Genomic DNA, 24,027 nt, shown 5'->3' on the forward strand with positions numbered 1-24,027 from the left:
ATCTTTTGATGGGATCATTTAGCCCATTCATGTTCAGAGTAACTATTGAAAGATATGAATTTAGTGCCATTGTAATACCTATTCAGTCCCTGTTTTTGTGGATTATTTATTTGGGATCCCTCTTTCTTTTACCGGGTTGCCCTTAATATTTCTTGCAGAGCCAGTTTGGTGGTCCCATATTCTTTCAGTTTCTGCCTATCCTGGAAGTTCTTTATCTCCCTTCTATTTTGAATTAAAGCCTTGCTGGATAGAGGATTCTTGGCTGCATGTTCTTCTCATTTAGGAGAATATATCCTGCCAGCACTTTCTGGCCTGCCAGGTTTCTGGAGAGGTCTGCCATTAATCTAATATTTCTCCCCATATAAGTTAGGGATCTCTCGTCTCTTGCTGCTTTAAGGATTTTCTCTTTATCTTTGGAATTTGCAAATTTCACTATTAAATGTCAAGGTATTGAATAGTTTTTATTGATTTTTGGGTGAGTCCTCTATCTCTCAGATCTGAATGCCTGTTTCCTTCCCCAGATTAGGGAAGTTCTCAATTATGATTTGTTCAAATATACTTTGTGGTCCCCCCCCCAACCCCATCTCTTCTGAATCTCAATCAGATGTATTTTCTTCCTTCTCAAGCTGTCATTTATTTCCCTAAGACTTTCCTCGTGGTCTCTTAATTGTTTTTCTCTTCTTTCCTCAGCTTCCTTCCTTATCAACTTGTCTTTTATGTCACTCACTCTCTCTTTCATCTCATTAACCCTAGCAGTTAGAGCATCCAGTTTGGATTGCATCTCATTTAATCTATTTTTAATTTTGGCCTGATTAAATCTCAATTCTGCAGTAATGAAGTCTCTAGAGTCCTTTATGCTTTTATCCAGAGCCACCACTAACTTCATAATTGTGCTTCTGAATTAAATTTCTGACATTGTATTTAAATACAAATTCTGTAACTCCGTGGCAGAGAGTATTGTTTCCGATTCTTTCTGTTGTGGTGAATTCTTTCTTCTAGTCATTTTGTCCAGTGCAGAGTGGCTGTATGAGCAGGCTGAGTCAAAAATATCAACCACGACCTAAGTAAAAAGCACCCTGATGATTCCAAAATAAATAATCAGAAAATAAAATAAAAGAACAGAACAAGGGAACACTAAAGTGAAAAACAAATTTTAAACAAAGTAGTAAAATAAAAAGCCAAAAAAAAAAAAAGAAAAAGAAAAAGAAAAAAGAAAAGAAATGCAAAGAAAAGAAAAAAAAAGGGAGGGGAATGGTGGTGGTCAGGAAGTGGTAGTGGAGAGAAAATGTAGTCTACCTGAGGGGTGCTAGAGGGTGATCCTCTTTGTTCTGAGTGTATTTTGTTCTGTATGTTAGAAGATGCTCAATTCCAAATTTATATAAATCAGCAATACTTATATAAAGCCCCAACACTGACCACAAAAACATAAACAAGATAAAAGAGGGGGGCAGAATGGGAAGGAAGAGAGAATATAATCTCACAGAATAAACCAACACAGTGTTCCACTTGGTTCTGGGTGTATTTTGTTCATGTGTTAGAAGGTACTAACTTCCACCATTGTAAAACAAAACAAAGGAAAAAAAAAAAGCAAACCCAAAACCAAAAAACAAATACTCATATCTTGTATATCTACCAAAATTAAATTGAATGTGTTGAAGGGAATCCAGAAGTGAAAAATATATCTAAGACATGTAATTGTAGAAATATGAAAGTCAAAAAGGAAAAAAACTTAAAAATGAAGAGTTAGTAAAATATTGTAGTTAAGGTGTGAAAAGAGAAAAAATATTAGAAATTTTTAGTCTGCTATGAAAGCGAGTCATAATGGAAAAAGAGAAAAAAAGGACCCTCTAGTTCTATATACTATTTTCCCTCAGTCCTGGAGCTTTCCAGTGCTGCCTGGTCAGTAAACTTAACTATTCCCTGTTTCAACTGGTCTTCTGGGGGAGGGGTCTGCTGTGCTGATTGGCAGGCCTCTGTGCCTGGGTGGAGATGCCCTGCCCCTTGCCAGGTGTTGGGCTCATTATTAGCTGTTTATCCTGTGAGGCCTTTTTTCCCTAGAGGCCTCACCTCTCCCAGGCACAGGTGAAACTAACAGGAAAAAAATTGGTAGCGGCCAGATTTCCAGCTCAGGAGTCAAGCTCCCCGTGAGTAACTAACCGCAGTCTTCCAGTCCACACTGGCCTAGATGCTCCCGGGGCTGGCACGGGTGCACTGATCTGCACAGCTTGTGGGGAGCCCAGCAGCAGGAGAGTTATTGCTTCCCTGTACCCTCCCTGCTTCCACCTGTGCCAGGTGTAACAAAGTACTGCAGGCTTTGTCTGCTTGGGCACGCTGGGATCTGTGTCCTTGTGCTGCTAGACCCATGCTCCTGGGGACCGCCTCTTCTGAAGGGAACAGAGTACAGCCACCTCTGTCTGTGTCTTACCCTAGAGCCCACCTAAAGGACTGGCTTCTTCCAAAAGCCCCCGAGGGCTGCACGCTCCAGCCCTTTACTGATATCAGATCCTGGTTTGCAGTGAGCTTTCCCTCGGGTGCCTCTCCTCTTATAGTAACTCCAGGAATCTGGATGCTTCACTGCCTCTCCTACAATTCTGCCCAATTTCCCTGCTAAGCACTTTTCCATCAGGGAAAACTCCAGTGTGGATTTTTAAAGTTCCCACTTCTCCAGGGCTGGGCTTTGGTGCCCTGGAGGCTTTTGCCACTCTGCTTTAACCCTGTTAGTTGTGGTTCCCTCCCCCACTTCCTTTTTTTTTTTTTTTTCCCACCTTCCTACCTTGTTAGAAGCAAAAACTCTTCTCTCTGTAGCATTTCAACTCTTCTCTCTTTAAATCTCAGGTCGAATTCATAGGTGTTCAGGATGTTTTGAAAGTTATCTAGGTAAGTTTGTGGGGTCAGGTGAGCTGAGGACCCCTATTCCTCTGCCATCTTACCCCTCCCTCCCAGGAAAATCTAACATAAGAGAAAACCCTTAATACCATAATATTTACCTTCTTTTTCCTTTGTAGTTCCTGGGGGATTTCCCTTTATTTCCTGTGACTTAAAAAAAAAAAAAAAAAACCCAAATCAGAGATGCTTATATTTTATGAGCATTTCTACACTTTTGTTGGCTGGGAGAAACTTAAAGATAATTTTAGTCCACTGTTTTTTGAATTTTAAATTTCCATGAGAATTATGGAATTACATAAGTAATATAAATCTCTCCTCCTCTCTTTACAACCTTTCAGTATAATCTAATCTCTTATGATTTTCTTATGGAGTACTGGGTCCTGTTTTATTTATTTATTTGCTTATTTATTTATCATTATTTTTAAATATTTTATTTATTTATTCATGAAAGACACACACACACACACACACACACACACACACAGAGGCAGAACTTAGGCAGAGGGAGAAGCAGGTTCTATGCAGGAAGCCTGATGTGGGACTCGATCCCAGGACTCCAGGATCATGCCCTGAGCCAAAGGGAGATGCTCAACTGCTGAGCCTCGCAGGCATCCCTGTTTAATTATTTTTAAATATTTTATTTAACTATTCATGAGAGACGCACAGAGAAAGGCAGAGACATAGGCAGAGGGGGGAAGCAGGCTCCGTGTGAGGAGCCTGATGTGGAACTCAATCCAAGACCCTGGGATCACAACTTAAGACAAAAGCAGACCCTCAACCACTGAGCCACCCAGGTGCCCCTGAGTCCTGTTTTAACAATGAAGGTAAAGCCAACACTTTCTGTAAGAAGGATAAGTGCATATGGATCACAGTCACTGCTCTAGAGAGCTAAATGCTCAAGTTATATATCATGTAGGATTTATCATAGAAGTATCCTTCTAAAACTTTCTAGATGATTCGTAAACAATATACTTTTATTATTTTATTTATTAAGGACCAGAGACATTTGTTTAAAATTTCTCATTGTGTATATACTTTATAAATCTATAAATTGACTCATGTCCCTTATTTGGCCTCACCATCCCCAACCCCATACTCTGCTCTAGAGAAGACTTATTTTTCCTAGCATTTCTCCTTGCAATTCTTTGAAGAAGCCATTAATCCCTATATCTGCATCTGCCTGTTTGCTCTTCCTTCTGTTTGAAATACTTGTTCCTTTTTATTCATTTAATGAACTTATGCTTATTTTTCAAATTTCCCTTTCTCCAGGAAGTCTTGCCAGCCAACCACAAAGTTAGTTGCTTTTGTCTCTGTATACTATAGCATCTTGTATGTGGTTCCATTAAGAATCTTAACCATATTAGTAGTTATTTAGACATCTGTTTCCCTCATTGTACTATGAAGACTGGGAGGGCAGGAAATACTCTCTAGTTACCTTTGTTTCCCTATTATCTAACACAGAGGCACAGAAATAGACCTATGGTCTACATGGATAAATAAATCCATGTTATTAATAATAAAATTAATTTTAAAACTTGGGAAGCAAAGGGTTGAACCTTTGAAATAAATTGCTATATTTTCTTCTAATAATAATGAAGTGTAAAAAATAATAAAAGGTAATATAACCTATTCCCCTATTTCTCTGTTAGAAACTCAGAGCAAAATTTTTGATTAACAATTCTCAACTTCTTGATATTCCCTGGTTTGCTTGTCTTTGGTCCTATTTTAATAATCTTTGATCTTATTCTGCCTCTGTTTTTATTGTAAGCAATACCAAGTGTGTTTTAAGATGTAAAGACCTGAATAAAAACTAAAGAACACTATGACGCTGGATTCAAGGGGATGCCCTTAGAGCATCTTGGGACTGGAAAGAAAAGAAGCCACTGCCCTTGATGTTTCTGGTGGAGGGGAAAACATTCATTATTTGTTCATCAGAGGCAGAGAGGAATATCCCTGAGCATTTTGTTAAGTCCTTAGCTGGGGCCAGTTTAAGGAAAGGTATAGAACTTCTCTGAGCTGCTGCATGTGATAGTACATTATATAGTCAAATTTGGATAATGTGATTTATATATTTTCCAGAAGGCTTTGAATTCCAAGAAATTTAACAGCAATATTTTTAAGCATTACAGTATTTTAAACTGTAAGGCAATTTTACATTGGAAATATAATTGACTTTCTAAGTGCCAAGGAAAACACTAGTATGTTAGAGACTGAAATCAAGTCCACCCTGTAATCTTTATTTCTTTTTGTTACACTCATCTGCCTATCCTCATCCCCTCCCCCCCATTTCTCTCCCCACATGCTCCCTATTCTTCCTCCCTTCCTTTATTTCTTTTTTTTGATTTTATTTGTTTATTCATGAGACACACACATACACACACACACACACACACACACACACACAAACAGAGGCAGAGACATAGGCAAAGGGAAAACCAGGCTCCATGCAGGAAGCTGGATGTGGGACTCGATTCTGGGACTCTGGGATCATGCCCTGAACCAAAGGCAGGTGTTCAACCACTGAGCCACTCGGGTGTCCTGTTCCCTTTTCTATTAATCCAAATTCAACATGAAGCTTTTGGGTTTTTAATGCTTTCTTTAAAAAAAAAAGATTTTATTGATTTATTCATGAGAATACACAGAGAGGAGAGAGAGAAGCAGAGACACAGGCAGGCTCTATGGAGGGAGCCTGACGTGGGACTCAATCCCAGGTCTCCAGAATCACACCCTGGGCCGAAGGCAGTGCTAAACCGCTGAGCTACCCAGGCCACCCTTTTTAATGCTTTCTTTGGAGTCAATCAAGAACACATGGGATTTTGCTTCCTACCTCAGACATTTCCACCCACTGCCTCTAAGGCCAGTGGAAACCTCAACTGCTTGATTCTTCACTTACCTTCTAGTTTAGGAAATGTGTGGCTCAAAGGAGCCAGAGAAAGAAGAACTTTCATCTTTAGGGTTCTAAGACACTAATTCAATTATATAATGAATTCAAGTCTTTGAAAGTCTATGCCTGGGATCTAACCGTATCTCGAGTTCTGAAAAACCAAATTTGTATCATTTGATTATTCTTTCTTTCCACTTATATGAAATTTTTCTTCGTGTCCTAAAAACACTTGTTTTGCTTAAATAATACACAAAAGTGTTACATAAATCTAGACTGGGTAAAAAGAGGTACAGAGAGGCCAAGAGAGAGGGTATGCTAATGTAACTAAGAAGCTACTTAGAGTTCAGTAAGTCTTTATTATAGAACTGCCTGCAGCTTTGATGGAAATTATCTATATGGCAGCAGGCACAATCCTATATTTAGAGACTAGCATTATTTCTATGCCCTGGGACAGTCTGAAAGTCTTCCTATGATTTAACTGTCTTCTTGTACTTTATATCCTATGCCGGGGGTGGTAAACTGTAGCTCATAGGCAAAATTCTATGTTTTTATTTGGTCCATAAATTAAGAATGGCTTTTACATTTTTAAATGGTTGACCAAAAAATTAAAAGAATATCTGGTGGCACATGAAAAATTATGTGAAATTCTAATTTCAGTGTCCATAAATAAAATTTTATTGGAATATTCTTTTACCTATGGTCCACAGTTGCTTTCATGTAACATTGGAAGAGTTGAGTAGTTGCAGCAGAGACTATATGGTCCACAAAGCCTAAGATACTTATTTTATGGCTCTTAATAGAAAATATTTGCTGATACTGGGACTAGACTTCTGTTTCTCTTGGTTCCTGTACTCCCTTGTCCATGTGGACTGTTTCTTTCTTTCTTTTTTTTTTTTCATGTGGACTGTTTCTAAATTGTTTCAGGACATCCTCGATGTATAAGCCCATCCCTTCATTGCTTCCACTGGAGAAAAATCATTGCTATCAAGTTTTTCCATATTTTTGAAGACTTTTACTGAATTTTGGGGGTGAGACACAAATATCTTGCTGCTTGCTTGTTATGGCCCTTTCTCCTCTTTTTTTTTTCCTTTCCTTGACTCTATCTGGTATAACTAAGAATTTCTTCCAGGTCACTCCTACACATTCTCAGGTTCCCTGTGGGTCTCAGGATCTACCTTAAGCAGGCTTGTTGAGAAACTGTTACCAACAAAGCTAGTGCTGTCTCTGGAAGAATTCTGGTGAATAGATTTTTCACCACTAACTACTATGGGAGAATAATAGTTCTCCAGTGATTTAGCCAAGGCTCAGAGCCTTCTCTAGGTGCAAATGATTTTGCTCTTTAATTCTCTTTTTTCTTTTTTTTACTCTTTAATACCCTTAGACAGGATCTCAGTTGGATCATAAAGTCTCTTCACAGTGTACTTCATCCCTACATTCTTTCAGACATTATACCTCTAGATGGTCTTTTGACTTTAATCCTTGTCTGCATCAATGAAAGAAAAGATCAGAGGCTGTTCTTTGAGATGTCTTCAGCTACTTAAACTCATAATTATAGTATCCTGATTCTCATTGTACAATGCTTAGCAATTTAGTTTTTAATCAAAACATTACACTCAGAACTTTAGTCAGAGTGATGCGTCAGTGATCTATTGTTACATGGAAAGATTGCCTAGTGAGTAGCTGGGATTATTAAAATATACAGCGGTGTCAGAGATTCTGGCTGGAGTCCTGATTGAGAGAGATTAGAGGATATTTATCAAATTCTTCTGAGGGCTACTCTTTGTTCGCCTGGTCATGGTTTTAAAAGCTTTAAAAGAGTCTTACTTGGTAGCATAGTTAAACAGATAGTAAAATATGTATATTAAATATATAACATTCTATTCCTTTCAGCATATTGAAGGAAAAATATAGTAAAAATATTTGCATATCATTATGTATTTCTGGCCAAGTTACAGTTGTAAATTTTGTTTCAAACATGTTGGAATGATAAAGTATAAAAGACATAGATGGGCAAAATATAGAAGAACATTTCAATGGGCAGAAAATCAAAGTTTGATTGAGGTTCACACTGTGGATTTGCTGGGCTTTGGGTGTACATGAGAATAGGGACTATATGAGGCTCCCTGTTTAATGTCCTGTTCTGGAAATGAGACACAAAGAGGCTATTGTGGGCTTATGACTAATAGGACTCGATGAACCTGGGGAAGTTGGGATTCAGTCTTACCAATGGCAACTGAACAAGCCTCCCACTGGCTCAGAGACGGAACTGGATTTTTTTTTTTTATATTTCCCCAAATCACTCAGGGGTAAGGCCTTTTAATCATCAATATAAATTTTCCTGGAACTGATAGAGAAAGAGAAAGGGAGAGAGGGATGAAAATATTCTAAAATTGATTGTGGTGATAGTTGCACAATGGTATTAATAACTGATAACCATTGAATTGTACACTTTAAATTTGAATGTATGTTTTGTGAATTATATCTCAATAAAGCTATTTTTTAAACAAAGGAAAAGAATTTTTACAAGTCAATATTGTGAAGACAGCCTAATTGAAAAACAGTCAAATGATGTGAAGAGACATCTTGCAGAAATGACATCATTCTTAAACATATAAAAGAAGCATATGAAAAAATACTTAATCTTATTCATGGTAAGGAAAATGCATGTTGAAACAACGGAAATGTCATTTTTCACCTATCATTTGGCAAAGGTCAGCAACTTTGAGTATACCTTAGGTTGGCAAGGCTGTCAGCAAACCACTCCCCTCATAGCCAGGCAGTAACTTGTCTTTTCTTGACAAGTTATCTAGGAATCACATTTCATTGTCTACATTGCAAGACACTGTTGATGTAAGATTTTTATACTCATAAACCCTTCTGTCAAGAGTGATTTTCTTAGCGCATAAATCAGTCATTTTCCTTCCATTGTACCCAGCCATCATCTTAATGGTGTTCCTTGCTTCTTGCATTCCAGGTATCATTGCACACACTAATTCCTTCACCAGGAATGCAAGAAATAACAAATAAAATTTGGTATAATATATCAGTCTACCTAGTTATTATCTAATAAGAAAGCTCCTTAATTTTAGGAAGTTAAAAGGATGAAAAGATATATATTCTGGATGAAATTTGCAAGATGAATAGTGTTGAATGGGTGTGTATTTGAAATATTTTAAATTCCCAATACTGATTGGGACTGAAATCTGAATACAGAAATATTTTATTTAAAAACATCCAGCAGTGAACATGCTTGAAAAAGTATATAGGGTTCATTCATTCATTCCCTCCTCAAAAATTTATTGAATGTTTTTTTCAGTAAGAGGGGTAGACATTGTGGGGGTATATCAATAAAAATGAGACAGTGATTCTTTCCTCAACTAGTTCATGCTATTCTCTGAAAAGAGAAGTAACCTGAGACAGGGGCTGGAAAATTATGTCCCTGTGAAGCACCAAATATTAAATATTTTAAGCTTTACCAGTGACATGGCCTCTGTTGCCCAGAGTATTATTATACCTTCCAGGTATAAAGTACTAATTTCATTTAAGAGATTCTAATAGATAGGGATTCAGAGGAGGGAGAGCTTGCATTTAGTTAGCAGTCTTCTGTAAGGACTTCATGGGGGTACTTAATCTGGAACTTTGGTGTTGGGTAAAATATAAATTTTGGGGTATGATAGCGAGAGAGGTGAAACTGAGGCAGGAAAGATGCTCTTGGTAGAAGAAAATACATAAACAGAATTACAGTGGAGTTGGCTAGCCAGTGGGCATGGAGTAGTAATTCAGTTTGGTTTAAGAATAGTATACATTAAATGGAGTGAAACATAAGTGGGAAGGAGGGTTTGGGTAAGATCAAGAAAGGCTTAACAATTAGAAAAAGAAGAATGGATTTATTATTTCAACTTGGGAGGGCTGGTGGAAAGCCATAGAGTCACAGAGTGGCATGGTCAATCACGCCTTAGGAAAGTTAAATCTGGTGTTCTAGGAGTCCTGAAGCTTAAACAGTTAGGGATCATCTTCAAAAAAAAAAAAAAAAAAAAGAATACAATACTAAAAATATGACGTTAGATAGAAGACTCTAGGAGGGGCTCAAAATAAGTGTTGGGCCCCCAAATCTGTTTCATATCCTCCTGGAAAATCACCTCTGTGGGTATCATGAGGGGTGGCTACAACAGTAGTCTTGGCAAGAGATAACAAGAATTTGACAGAAATGGCAGAGGGAATTGGGAAGAAGGGAAAAACTCAGTCTATAGAGGTTAAAGTGTAGGGCTTTGCAACTGGCAAACAAAAAATGCACAGATTTACATCATCTAGTGGAAGCAAAGAAGAGGAAACAAAGTTAGATCTGAGATTTACAGTTTAGAAGGTGGTGATGACAAATAGAAAAACGTAACACAGAGGAGGTACAGCTTTGCAAAGGAAGAAGATGCAGTTAGTGTTGAACAGAGTGAGCTTGAGATTGTCTAGGTAAAATTATTTAGTAGGCCATTGAAAATGTGAAATTAGAGATTGGGAAAGAAATTTGAATTTGGGATTACCCACATCAACATGAGTATTGTGAGAGAGTGAGATTATCCAGGGAGAGGATACAGAGATATCAGATGTCTTTGGATAGAGTTGCCTCCTCATTTGGTGGAGGTTGAAATGGAAAATGGCTGCACAGAGAACTGATAAGCTATCTTAATATTCTTATCTCCTTTCTGGCTACCAAGCTTTTCTTTGGAGATCCCTTAACTTTAGCAGGAATGAAACTACTTTTTGGAATGAAACTACTTTTTATGCTACTTTATTATCCATTAGATAGTATAGGTATTGCCCTGAAATATAACATTTAAATAAATTATTTATATTCATTCTGACTTTAAGCACCTATTTTTTTTAAGATGACATTCACCATGTTTTTTTAGTCTCCTTTCATGAAACTACAAAGATGTGTGAAGTATATGCCCCTCCTCCTGACAGATAACCTTTAAATCTGTCTTTCTTCCCTAGTATTTATAATTACTCTACCTCAGAAGGGGTCAAATCTGTAGAAATGGAAGGAAAGAAAAACTCTTGAGAAGTATGTAATTATAAGTAATAGTTATGCTCTCTTACTGTAATTGCAGTTCCATTTTAGGGCTTCCGTTTGTCCCTTCATGATTACTTCTGACATTAGCAGGATCTAAAAGTTTGGTACAAGTGTCTGGAAAAAATACTTCTTGAGAGTATTTGCTTACTTATCTGATCTCAAATGGCTGGTACAAGAAACCAGGATATTCAGGATGTTCATATCCGTCCAAATAGTCATCTTTCCTTCTTTAAGAAGGAGAAAGGTTTCTTTAAGAAACCTAGTCATAATACATATCATACTTTTTTCCCCTATTGTTGTTTCTCTATTGCTTTAATGATTTTTTTCCCATGAATTCCCCAATTAACTATTTTCACTGAGTATTTTGAGAAGCACATTCCCCTTTCTAGATTTCTTGAGATTATTTGAAACATGGTAGAAGTACTTTTCCAGAGACTTTATTAGAAAAAAATATTATAAAACTGGTTTCCAACCTGGTTCATTATCCAAATAACCTGGATGACTAAACCTACACAGATTTCCAGCAACACGTTGTGCCTTTTCTTGGGTTAGAATGCAGTACTTTCCTTCTTTCTTATGTTTTACTGACATATTTTACCTATCCTTAAGGTTCAAAATATTATCTATATTCTGATGACCCCCAGTTATATGTCTCCAGTCCAGTTCTTTTACCATAGCCCGATTACATGCCTAGCATTTCCACTTGAATGTTTCACTTATATCTCAATAACATGTCCTGAACTCATCTACTCCACCCAACTTGTTTTTCTCCATATCTTTTCCTTTATCAGGGAGTAGCCGCCATATATGAAGATATGTAGGAACCACCCTTGATTTTTCTTTCTCTGACATCCTATTCCTGCTCTACATCCATTCATGGGCAATTCCTATAGATTCTTTCTAAAATATAGCTGAAAGCTATCCATCTCCATGCCATCAATATCATCTAAGCTTTGATGTTCTCTCATGTGGGCTAATGCAAGTCTCCTAATTGGATTCCCAGCCTCATTCTTGCTTCCCCCATCAGTGGGGCTTAACCTGATTGTATATTGGATTCAGCTGAAAACACACAAACTGCTGGTACTTGGGTCTCACACCCAGAGATTCTGATTTAATTGGTCTGGGGCATGGCCTGGGTATGAGGTATTTAAATAATTGCCCCAAGTGATTATAATGTGCAATCAACCAGTGATGGAGAATCACTGCTCCATCCCACACACAGCATGGAGAGCCAAATCCTTAATACTTTAATCAGTCTGCTTAAAACCCCTCTATGTCCTCCCAATGACCTCAAACACATTAATATCTCTATTCTATTGCATCTGTTGATCCTTCTGACTAATGCATCCTCATCTCTTTATCCACTTTATTCTGCTTTGCTTCTGGGTTCGGCTTCCTCACTTTTCTAGTACACCATTCTATACAATGGATCTTGGAAGTGGTTAGGTACATGTAACTTGGTGGCTATTCTTCTGCAAAGCAATCTCATCTCGTTTTTCAATCATAATTTGGACTGAGAGAACTTCATTCTTTTACTCTATCCCTATTCCCACTTTGTGCTTAGGAATATGACCTAGGATTTGCTTTTCAGAATATTCTATCAGAACTAATCAGCATCCTTTCTGATAGTTTTTAGCTGGAGATATCAGGAGTTGTGAATTGCTAAAGTTATAAACCTGCTGCCATGTCCCCTGGCTGAATGCAGAGTCATCTCCAGTAGGAGACAAAGTGACTAGCATGTCAAGAAGAGAGAGGCTTTGAGATGCACGGTGCTGCATTTATATGATCTTATTTAATCCTCACAATAACCCATCAGATTATTGCTATTCCCATTTTGCTGATGAGAAGAGTGAATGCCAGAGAAATTGGGTAATATGCTTACATGTTACTGTTTGAGTTAGAATTCAATTTTAGATATAAAAAATCAGCTTATGAAAATCAATTTCTGAAGTATATTTTACAATGTTCTCTCCATATAAGAATAAGTTTATTGTGAATATTTCACATCAGTATACAAAAGCCAAGTCTTCAGAATACGCATTAACTATTTACTAACACTCTTGAAGAAACAGGATATATGTTTTGCATAAAAGTTAGTGCTAGGGGTACCTCGTGGCTCAGTGGCCGAGCATCTGCCTTTGGCTCAGGTCATGATCCTAGGGTCCTGGGATTGAGTCCTACATCAGGCTCCCCATAGGGAGCCTGCTTCTCCCTCTGCCTATGTCTCTGCTTCTCTCTGTGTGTCTCTCATGAATAAATAAATAAGATCTTACAGAAAAAAGTTAGTGGTAGTGGTTGTTGGCAGATTTATAACATGGCTCTGAATACTGTTGGCTCAGATGGGTTATGTCAGTTAATACTTCTCTGTTTTCTGTGTGTGTGTGTGTCTTTTAGATTCCATATATAAGTAAAATCACATAGTATTTATCTTGGTCTATCTGATTACTTCATTTAACATACTACACTGTAGGCCCATCCATGTTGTCACAAAGGGCACGATCTCATTGTTTTTTTAATTTCTGAATAATATTCCATGGTGTGTGTATATGTATACATATATACATATATGGGATGTATATATATATATGACATCTTTGTCCATTCCTCTATTGATGGACCGTTAGGTTGCTTCCAAATCTTGGCTATTATAAATAATGCTGCAATATGAAACATAGAAGTACCTATATGGTTTTGAACTAGTACCCAGTATTGGGATTAGTGGATTATATGGTATTTTTATTTTTAATTTTTTGAAGAACCTTCATACGTTTTCCATAGTGGTTGCACCAATTTGTTTTCCCACCATGATTTCATAAGGGCTCCTTTTTCTCCACATCCTCACCAACATTTGTTATTTATTGTCTTTTTGATACTAACCATTCTGACTGGTGTGAGATGATAAAAAAAAAATACACTCATAAATACAGAGGACAAACTGATCATTGCCAGGAGGGAGGGGGGAATAGGGTAAGGGGATTAAGAGGTATAAACTTCTAGTTATAAATTAAATAAGTAATAGGGATGAAAAGTAAACTTAAGGAATGTAGTCAATATCATTGTAATATTGTGTGGTGACAGATAACAACTACACTTACTGTGGTGAGCATTCCATAATGTACAGAATTCCTAATCATTATGTTGTACACCTGAAACTAATAAAACATTGTATGTCAACTATGCTTCAATTAGAAAGTTAAAAAACCCCAATGCTTCTCAAAAATGTAATGTCACAGGAATCACCTGGAATCTTGCTTAGATGAAACTACTGATTTAATAGAACTGGGATGTGATCTGAAATCCTGAATTGCTAGCAGGTTCTCAAGTGATGCTTATGCTGCTGTTTTGTGCACCACTCTGAGTATCAAAGGGTTAGAATTTCAATGACATAAGTTATATTCATTGCACCAAAATCCCTGTAGCCCTCTCATAGGTTAAAGCTTAAATTGTAATCATACCCAATTGAATATCACACAGAATTCATTGACACAAGAAAAAAACCTATCATGAGTTGGTGCTCATGTGACCACTTTATTTATTTTTAAAGATTTTATTTACTTATTCATGATAGACATAGAGAGAGAGAGGCAGAGACACAGGCAGAAGGAGAAGCAGGCCCCATGCCGGGAGCCTGACACTGTACTCAATCCTGGGACTCCAGGATCATGCCCTGGGCGGGAAGGCAGGCGCTGAACCGCTGAGCCACCCAGGGATTCCCTCATGTGGCCACTTTAAGAGTTAGATACTCACTGTACTGTCATTCTGGGGACAGATTAGTAGAAGAAACTTCTGTAAATCTTCTGGAATTCTGAGGGAGGAGTTCTTAATAAGTAGTAAATTGAAGCTCTGGTGATGAGGAAGCTCCAGAAAAAAAACCACAAATGAAGGAAGTGAAGAATCTGCAGAAAGGAGATATTGCTACTTAAGATGTAAGTTCTTCCCAAATGTTGAACACAATATACAACTACCATAAATAAATTACTCTTCTTATTCAAGTGTAGAACCATTCTTGGTAAATAGAGGCCCTGGCACTTAAATTTTTTAATGGGGGCAGGGGGGTCCTTTTTTTTTCTTTTTTCTTTTCTTTTCTTTTCTTTCTTTTCTTTCTTTTCCTTTCTTTTCTTTTCTTTTCTTTCTGGAAATTTTATTTTTCTCCCTATCTTTCAAGCTGGTTTACTGGGAAAAATAATTTGTTTTACCTGTCTATAAATAGACTAACTTCAGGACTGAGAAGAATTCAGATTTCTGAAAAGTTGGGTATCCTGGAGTTTCTTTGCCACATAGGAGGAAAAAAAAGTGTCCTGTGCCAGTAGATACATAACAAAATTAAGGAGGCATACTGTTTCATGAAAATTTACAAAACTGAAGTTTTGAAAAGCTTTACATTGGGAGAAGCCATGTTTTTGTCTGTTTATTTTAAATTTTTGTTTAAATTCTAGTTAACATAGAGTGTAATATTGGTTTTAGAATTTGGTGATTCATTACTTCGTATAATACACAGTGCTTATCATAACAAGTTCATCTAGTTAATACCCATCACCCATCTAGTCCATCCCCCACCCACATCCCTCCATCAACCCTTTGTTTTCTATACATAAGAGTCTCTCTCTTTTGTTTTTAAAAAAGGATTTTATTTATTTATTCATGAGAGACAGAGAGAGAGAGAGAGAGAGAGAGAGAGAGAGGCAGAGACACAGACAGAGGGAGAAGCAGGCTCCATGCAGGGAGCCCGATGTGGGACTCATCCTGGGTCTCCAGGATCACACCCTGGGCTGAGGGTGGCGCTAAACCGCTGAGCCACCCGGGCTCCCCCATTAGAGTCTCTTATACTTTGCTTCTCTTTCTTTTTTTTTTTCCTTCCCATATATTCATCTATTTTGTTTCTTAAATTCGCTATATGAGTGAAATCATATGGTATTTGTCTCTCTGGCTGACTTATTTTGCTTAGCGTAATGCACACTAGCTCCAATCACATTGTTGCAAGTGGTAAGATTTCATTCTTTTTGATGGTTGAGTAATATATATATTCTATGTACATAATATATATGTCACTTCCTTACTTTAAAAAAAAGATCTTACTTATTTGATAGAGAGGGAGCACAAGCTGGGTGGGGGGAGTAGCAGGCAGAGAGGGAGAAGCAAGCTTCCCACCGAGTGGGAAGTCCAACACAGGGCTTGATCCCAGGACCCTGGGATTATGACCTGAGCTGAAGGCAGGCGCTTAACCAACTGAGCCATCCAGGCACCCCTATACCACTTCTTTATTCATTCATCAGCCCTTGGGCATTTGGTCTCTTTCCACAATTTGGCTATTGTTGATAATGCTGCTATAAACATCAGGGTGCGTGTGCCCCTTTGAATCTGTATTTTTTTGTATTCTTTGGGTAAATACCTAGTAGTGCAATTGCTGGATCATAGGGAAGTTTTATTTTTAACTTTTTTAGAACCTTCCATACTGTTTTCCAGAGTGTTTGCATCCCCACCAACTGTGTAAGAGGGTTCTCCTTTCTCTGCATCCTCCCCAACATCTGTTGTTTCCTGTGTTGTTAATTTCAGCCATTCTGACTGGTGTGAGGTGGTATCTCATGGTGGTTTTTACTTGCATTTCCCTGATGATGAATGATGTTGAACATCTTTTCATGTGTCTATTGGCCATCTGGATGTCTTCTTTAGAAAAATGTCTATTCAGGTCTTCTGCCTATTTTTTAACTGGAGTTGAGTTTTTGTGTTTTTTTGGTGTCAAATTTGATAAGTTCTTTATAGATTTTGGATAGTAACCCTTTATCAGATATGTCATTTGCAAGTGTCTTCTCCCATTCTGTGTGTTGCCTTATAGTTTTGTTGATTTTTTTTCTTTACTGTGTGGAAGCTTTATTATTTTTTTTTCTTAAGATTTTATTCATCTCTTTGAGAGAGAAGGAGTGAGAGAGAGAAAGAGAGAGAACTGTCAGGGGGAGAGACAGAGGGAGAAGGAGAGAGAGAGAAGCAGACTTTCTGATGAGCAGGGATCCCAATATGGGGCTCAATCCCAGAACCCTGGGATCATGACCTTATCTGAAGGCAGATGCTTAACCAACTGAGGCACCCAGGTGCCCCTGTGGAAGCTTTTTATCTTGATGAAGTCCCAGGAGTTCATTTTCGTTTTTGTTTCCCTTGCCTCTGGTGACGGGTCTAGTAATAAGTTGCTATAGTTGAGGTCAAAGAGGTTGCTGCCAGTGTTCTCCTCTACGGTTTTGATGGTTTGTTATCTCATATTTAGCTCTTTCATCCATTTTGAATTTATTTTTTTTGCATGGTGTAAGTAAGTGGGCCCATTTCATTCTTTTACGTGTTGCTGTCCAGTTTTCCTGAGACCGTTTGTTGAAGAGGCTTTCTTTTCTTTTTTTTTTTTAAATTTATTTTTGTTTATTTATGATAGTCATACAGAGAGAGAGAGAGGCAGAGACACAGGCAGAGGGAGAAGCAGGCTCCATGCACCGGGAGCCCGACGTGGGACTCGATCCCGGGTCTCCAGGATCGCGCCCTGGGCCAAAGGCAGGCGCCAAACCGCTGCGCCACCCAGGGATCCCGAGGCTTTCTTTTCATTGGATATTCTTTCCTGCTTTGTTGAAGATTACTTGACATAGGGAAAGGGTATATTTTTAAAACTAGTGATATTCTTCCTGTAACTGGGCCCATGGAAGTAAAATATTCCCTTTGTCTTTGGGGCAGCATTGTGAGGGCAGTATAAAGCTTTGGAGGTGAGGAAGAAGAAGGCACCACAGAGTAATAATTTCATTTTCTTTTGTGAAACGTGAAGATAATTTTTTTGTATGAGTAGGATTGAGGGCAAATTTGAAGACTGTAGCAGGCATGAAAGCAAAAGGGATTAGTTTAAATCAGCAGTGAGAAGGACCTTGCTGGGCAGTCCTGAGTTATTTCCAATATTTCCAAAAAAAACTAAAAAAACTTTGGTGATTAACTTGTTATAACATCATAGCTCCTTAATTTTGGCTTGTATTATAGAATGTAAGGAGATAATGCAGGTTTTCTGGAGGCAATTAGAAGTACTGATTGGGATTTATATGCCTTTGTTTAAAAATGAGATACATTAATTATAATATGATAGACTAAGTCTCTCAAAATAGGGGATTGATGTGGATTTGGAATTAAGACTTTTGAGTATTGAAAAGTTTAGGGACTATTATTAAAAATCAAGTTTATTGCCCCTTTGGAGATACATCTTGAACCAATTAACTTATTTGTTGTCATTCAGCAAATATTTAATGAGCATCTTCACATGCCAGACACTGAGCTGGGCATTTTGGGATTTAGTAATGAAGAAGTCAGGATCATTTCTTATGAAACTTATGGAGGGAAAAGGGAATATTAAAAAAATAGCTGCATGTAATGTTAATATAAATTATCCTAGAGGCTCCTGATGCTAAATAAAATGTTGATGTATTTAATTTCCTTATTTATATATTTAAAATATAAAATTCTGAGAAGAAACCAACAAATAGTTACCTGTGAGTAATACAGACAGTGAATGACCTTTGGTACCCATATGATGCATATCCCTTGGGTTGGTTATCATCCTACGAATATATCCCTTGTAGTTTTTTTCCTAGATGTATTTCCTATAAGCAACTCACATAAAAGAGCTGATGTCAGACAATTGGTGAAATTAATCACTTTCATTCAAACAGCATTTGTTGTGTTCGTTTTAGGTTTTGAAATCTAGTCCCACGTATTTCCCATTTTAAAGCCTAGAGTTCAAGTTCATGCTGTTCTGCAATGATCAGCTGTTGCCTGTTTGCATTTGGTACTTTGTTTTATGAATCCTATTTTGATTTACTTTCGTCATCACCTGCTTATCCTGGTTTTCATAGGGAGCCATAAATAACCTCTGTCTATTTTTCTCTTGGTACCTTTTCTTCTAATTTTTCATATTTCTCAGCCATTTTTACATTTCTTCAAATGCTTGAATATTGATTGTGTAATTAAACTTTCAGAAACACACAAATTATTTGATTAAGTGAACTAATGTTCAGGAAAACAGAAACATTTAAATCTTTTATATGTAATATTTTAATTTGAGAAATAGTGACATGCTTAATGTTACACATTGTAGAACATCAGAGGTTAATCGCAAGTGTTCTATTTCTTAAATAACTGGATGAGTGCATGAGCACAATGGGTTCCTCTATTGTTCTTCTTTATGCCTTACACATGTTTTATAATTATCCCTTTGTATCTATTGAATGTAAATAAAAATTAAATTTTTCAGTAACAGGAAACTGGAAAGAACAATTGACGTGAGAATGTGTGAAAACTAAAGGCCATAGTTAAGCATTACATTTTGTTTCCATTGACCACACATAAAAAAGTGAATACTTCATAGTATTTACCATGATACCAAAGTTAAATTTATTTTGTTGAATTTATGTCTGTTTCCAGAGATTTCCTATAAAGTTAAAAAATTTATTGTAATAGTCCAAGAACTGGCTTGTAAGTCAGAGTTGAATGTTGTGGGAAAATTCATTTGTTACAATATTTGTGGCAGAAAAAGATGTATTTGTTCATTTTAATTTGTAAGTTTGCAATAGCAGGTTGGTTTTATGTATCAACTTTGTAATAATTAGTTCATTGATCTTATTAATAAATTTGAATGAATTCAGTTATTTAAAAAATTGTGAGCATTTTTCTCTACATCAAGAAAATATCAAAGGCCTCTAACTTTTAAAACTTATTTTCCAAGTAAACAAATAACAATGTAATTTAAAAACATATAGAATCTTGACTTTCTGAGAAACCATCAACATTTAAATATTAGCATGAAGTTTTCCTGTGATCATTGAATGCTTAGATTTTCTTTGGCTGAATGTAAATACACAAATATTAGCCCTAGCTAGACTTAGAAATATTACTTAGAATTTTTTTATATATAAGTCTACACACATACACATATACACCACAATTGTTATTGGTGTTACAGAGAAAAATTAAAACCTGCAAAATATTGTATCACATGGGACTTAATCTAGTCTGAGTACATCAAAATAAATTGTTTTGTTAGATAGCAGGATGCTAAGTCACTGAAACACAAGTTAAAATTTAATTGGAAAACAGGCTGTTGAAAATAGGCTGAGGCAGGAAGCCAGGATGGGAACACCTGGGTTGTGCAAATGAAAAAGGAGAGTGGGAAACATTTTGAGGTTAAATTGGCTTCTTCACAGCCAAGGCCATGCTGTGGTCTTTACTTGGATCATTCTTCTTCCTCCTGCCACTCCATACTCTGTCTTCATTTTCTGTATGGATGACTTATTTCATCCTTCAGGTCTTAGGTCTAGTGTCTTCTCCTCAGAAATGCTCTTATGTTAAGTATATACCTGCCTCCACCAAATGACTCCCAGGACCTGTGTCAGAGCACTTAGCACAATTTTCAATCACTTATTTGTTTGCTTACAGTGTGGTTGTCTATTTCCCTTCCCCATTGACAACTTCTATTCTGTTTCCAATCTCTAAACTCCATAAGGAACGATCTGTTGTCTCTCCCAGTGCCTATTAGTGTGCCGGGCTCAGTGGAGGTCCAGTACTTCTTGCTGCTTTCAGGTAGCAATACAGGTAAATCATCTCTGACATGGGAATCAAGCTTTCTCAAAACATTTCTATATAGGGAGATCTGTAGGTCCTTTTATCCCTCCTCTTACCCACACACTATGCCTTATCCCATTTCAGGCTTTTCTATCAATTTAACATATGACATATGGTTTTTAGTGGGGAGAGCATAATTAAAGAGCTTTCATAGGTCACTGGAATTGTACTTTACATTTTCAAGCAGAATTCTCTCTTTCCTAGTGATATGACTAAAAGGCAAGAAACTTGCTATCTGTAGTTTTCTTAAAGCATGGTGTGCCCCTATGCTACCATTGACCTTGTTTAGACTGGAGCTACTTTCAATGTTAGTTCAGTGTCCCTGGAGGACTTATATTTCTGTAATTAATTTTTAAGCTATCATTGGGCTGTGTGTTTATTACTCAGAAAGCATTCACTGAGTGTAGATGAGTAGGGAGCTTTGTACAGAGGATTACCCTTGGGACATAAAGATTGAAGGTGACATCATCCTTGTATTTGAGTTGATTAAAAACTAGGTAGGAAGATCACATGTTCATATACAGAATAATGAAAGACAATTACAAATTGTTTAAAACAGTGGAAAATTAGAAATAATGAAAATGTTTAGTAATGGGTGAATAATAAACTGTGAGATATCTACATGTTGAACTTTGACTTTAAATTATGTTAATAACATAGACACGATCAAATTATAAGGTTAAGTATGGAAAAAAGTCAGGATTCAAAATATCAAAAATTTAAACTGTAGGCTTCATTTCATTGCTCTGTCTCTGTAGCAATGAACACCATTTAACATACTATATAGTTTGGTTGTTTATTTAATATATTTGTTTCTTTCCATTACTATATAAGCACCATGAAGGCAGAGTTTGTCAATTTTTTGGTCCTATAATTTTTATTGTATAGAAAACAGTGCCTGATACATAGTAGATACTCAGTAAATATTAGATGAATAAGTATATGCTTAGAATATAGAAGAGAATGATGGAATACTAGAAAGAACTATTAGTAATGGTTATCTTTGGGTGTGGGATTATACAGAATGTTACTTTGAAATATAAGTTTTCTCGTATAGTATGCATTAATTTTGTAAGAATACTCTATACACACAGATATATATATATGTATATATGTACGAATATATAAAGACTGGATGTAATTACAGCAAAAAAGTAGCTTTCTTTGAATGATAGACTAAAAATAAATGTTTAAAAATTTGTTGTCCACCTAAAATACAGCAAAATTTATTAGTTTAAAATTCTTTTAAAAAGTAAAAAATCTTTCATTTGTGGTAGTAGTGGTTTGACTCAGAATATAGAGGAGAATACAATAAGCAAATACTCTACTATCATGTTATTTATGCTCAGTAATATGAAATTTCCTTAAAAAAAAACAGAAGGTTTGGCAATTATGGGGCTTAAACTATATTTTGTTAGTGATAATGTGTACATTGGAGCTTTTACGCTGAAGGAGTTTAAATAATGTAGATATAAGGGAAACCAGAAAACATTTAATTTCTTTAGGAGTCAAGAATTTGTGCTTTGTTCTTACTTTAACACTGTGTTACATAAATCCTTTCAAATACCAAATGTCTTAAAGTGGTTTGAAATAAATTCTTGGAAATTCAAGTTTTAACCCAGAATGCCCTCTCTAGCAAACGGTGATTAAAAAAAAGAGTTCCCCTGATAATAAAACTGGAAACCACATGGGAAGGAGTGTCACAACATGAAGCAAGAAACCTTTTAATCAAGCTATCAAGGGTCTGTTTTGAAATGTGTAATTAATAGAGCTTCTGGTTAAAATTTAATGAAGAATGTGCTCCTTATCAGGATCATTTCAAATCTAACAGAATTTAGCTGCATTTTGCATATCAATTTGGGCTAAAAGAATAAAGTTTGGTGGCACCTGGGCGGCTGAGTTGGTTAAGTGATAGACTCTTGATTTTGGCTCAGGTAATGATTTCAGGGTCATGAGATGGAGCCCCAGGTGGGACTCTGTGCTTAGTATGGAGTCTGCTTGCCCTTCTCCCTCTGCTCCTCCCCCATTCTCTCGTGTGTGCCCTCTCTCATGTAAATAAATACATAAATAAACATACAAATAAATAAATAAAATCTTTAAAAAAATAACAAAATTTGAACATTAATTGTAGTTAACTTCGCAATTATTCTAAGTGCATACACTACAAAGTGGGAAAACTAAGCTATTTTGGTTAGATGACTAGCAAAGAACATTATATTTCTGGCCTCTTTAAGAAGAATCTTTTTAGATATCTTAGGTGTACCAAAAATGTTTTGGTCAGGTTGTTTTGTAATCCATGAGCTAAGGGGAACTTTAGGAGGCATATATAGAAGCTGCCTTCTTGGTAAGAGTGTTGTTAGGGCCATTTGAAGAATAAAATACAAAGCAGATGTTCTTATAGGTACTGTGATATAACTTGGTGTGGATGTGCAGAGGGGATTTCACTTAGAGATAACCAGTGAGAAATTACAGGCATGGATCATTCTATTTCTAAGGATAACTTTAAAGAGTTGACTGGGAAAGTCCTAATATTCTGTAAAAATCAACATCCATGCATCTTTTCCCATTTAAAATTTAAATAGAATACAGCTCCTTTCTTTTTTATGACATTCAGTTCATAGAGAAGAGGAATTTCTTCATCTCTCAACCACAGTGCTTTTCCAACTTTAATATACACCACCTGGGAATCTTGTTAAGGCAGATTCTGATCCAGTAGTTGTGGGTGGGGCCTCATTCTGCATCTCTAACCAGCTCCCAGATGGTACCAGTGTTGTTGGTCAGTGTACCTCTGAACTTGTTTTCTCTGGGTCTCTCACCTACCCTGCCCCTTCCTAAATGACCCAAACCTATTAAAATATAAATGATTTAAAGAAATATAAATTGAACTAAGGAAATAAACATAAACTACTTAAGGAAAATGATGTTTAAAATTTTTCTTTGGTGTGACTTACACAGAATTTAGCAATATTCAGATGCCTGTTATATATATATATACATATATATATATAACATTCTCTGAATATATATATATAATTCTCTGAATTGATAGATTGAGAAAAGCATGGGATGAGGAGACAAACACCTGTTGGGTATGAACTTTGACTCAACTATTTACTACTTGTGATACATACATAACATAAGTTCTCTGAGTCTCAGTTTTTTAAGTAAAATGGTGAAGTTAACACCTACCTTGCAGGACAATTGTGAATATTGAAGGAAAGAGTGTACATTCAGTGTCTAGTTCAGGTTTTGGAATATAGCAGGCACAGAATAAATTCTAATTTCTTTTTTCACCTTTTCTACTCTACTCTAGTCCTGAATGAGAGGAGTAAAATCCTGCAAGTTTGGAAGTTAAAGCCAAGAGAGAATTAAAGTCAGAGCAATACGTATACTTTTCTTATTAGCATCCACTTCAGATCTACAGTTACGTTACATATTTTGTTTTTGTTTTTAAGATTTTATTTATTTATTCATGAGAGACACAGAGAGAGGAGAGAGAGAGAGAGAGAGAGAGAGAGGCAGAGACAGAGAAACAGGCAGAAGGAGAAGCCGGCTC

Source organism: Canis lupus, chromosome 23 (assembly GCF_011100685.1).
Source record: "Canis lupus familiaris isolate Mischka breed German Shepherd chromosome 23, alternate assembly UU_Cfam_GSD_1.0, whole genome shotgun sequence".
NCBI lineage: Eukaryota > Metazoa > Chordata > Mammalia > Carnivora > Canidae > Canis > Canis lupus.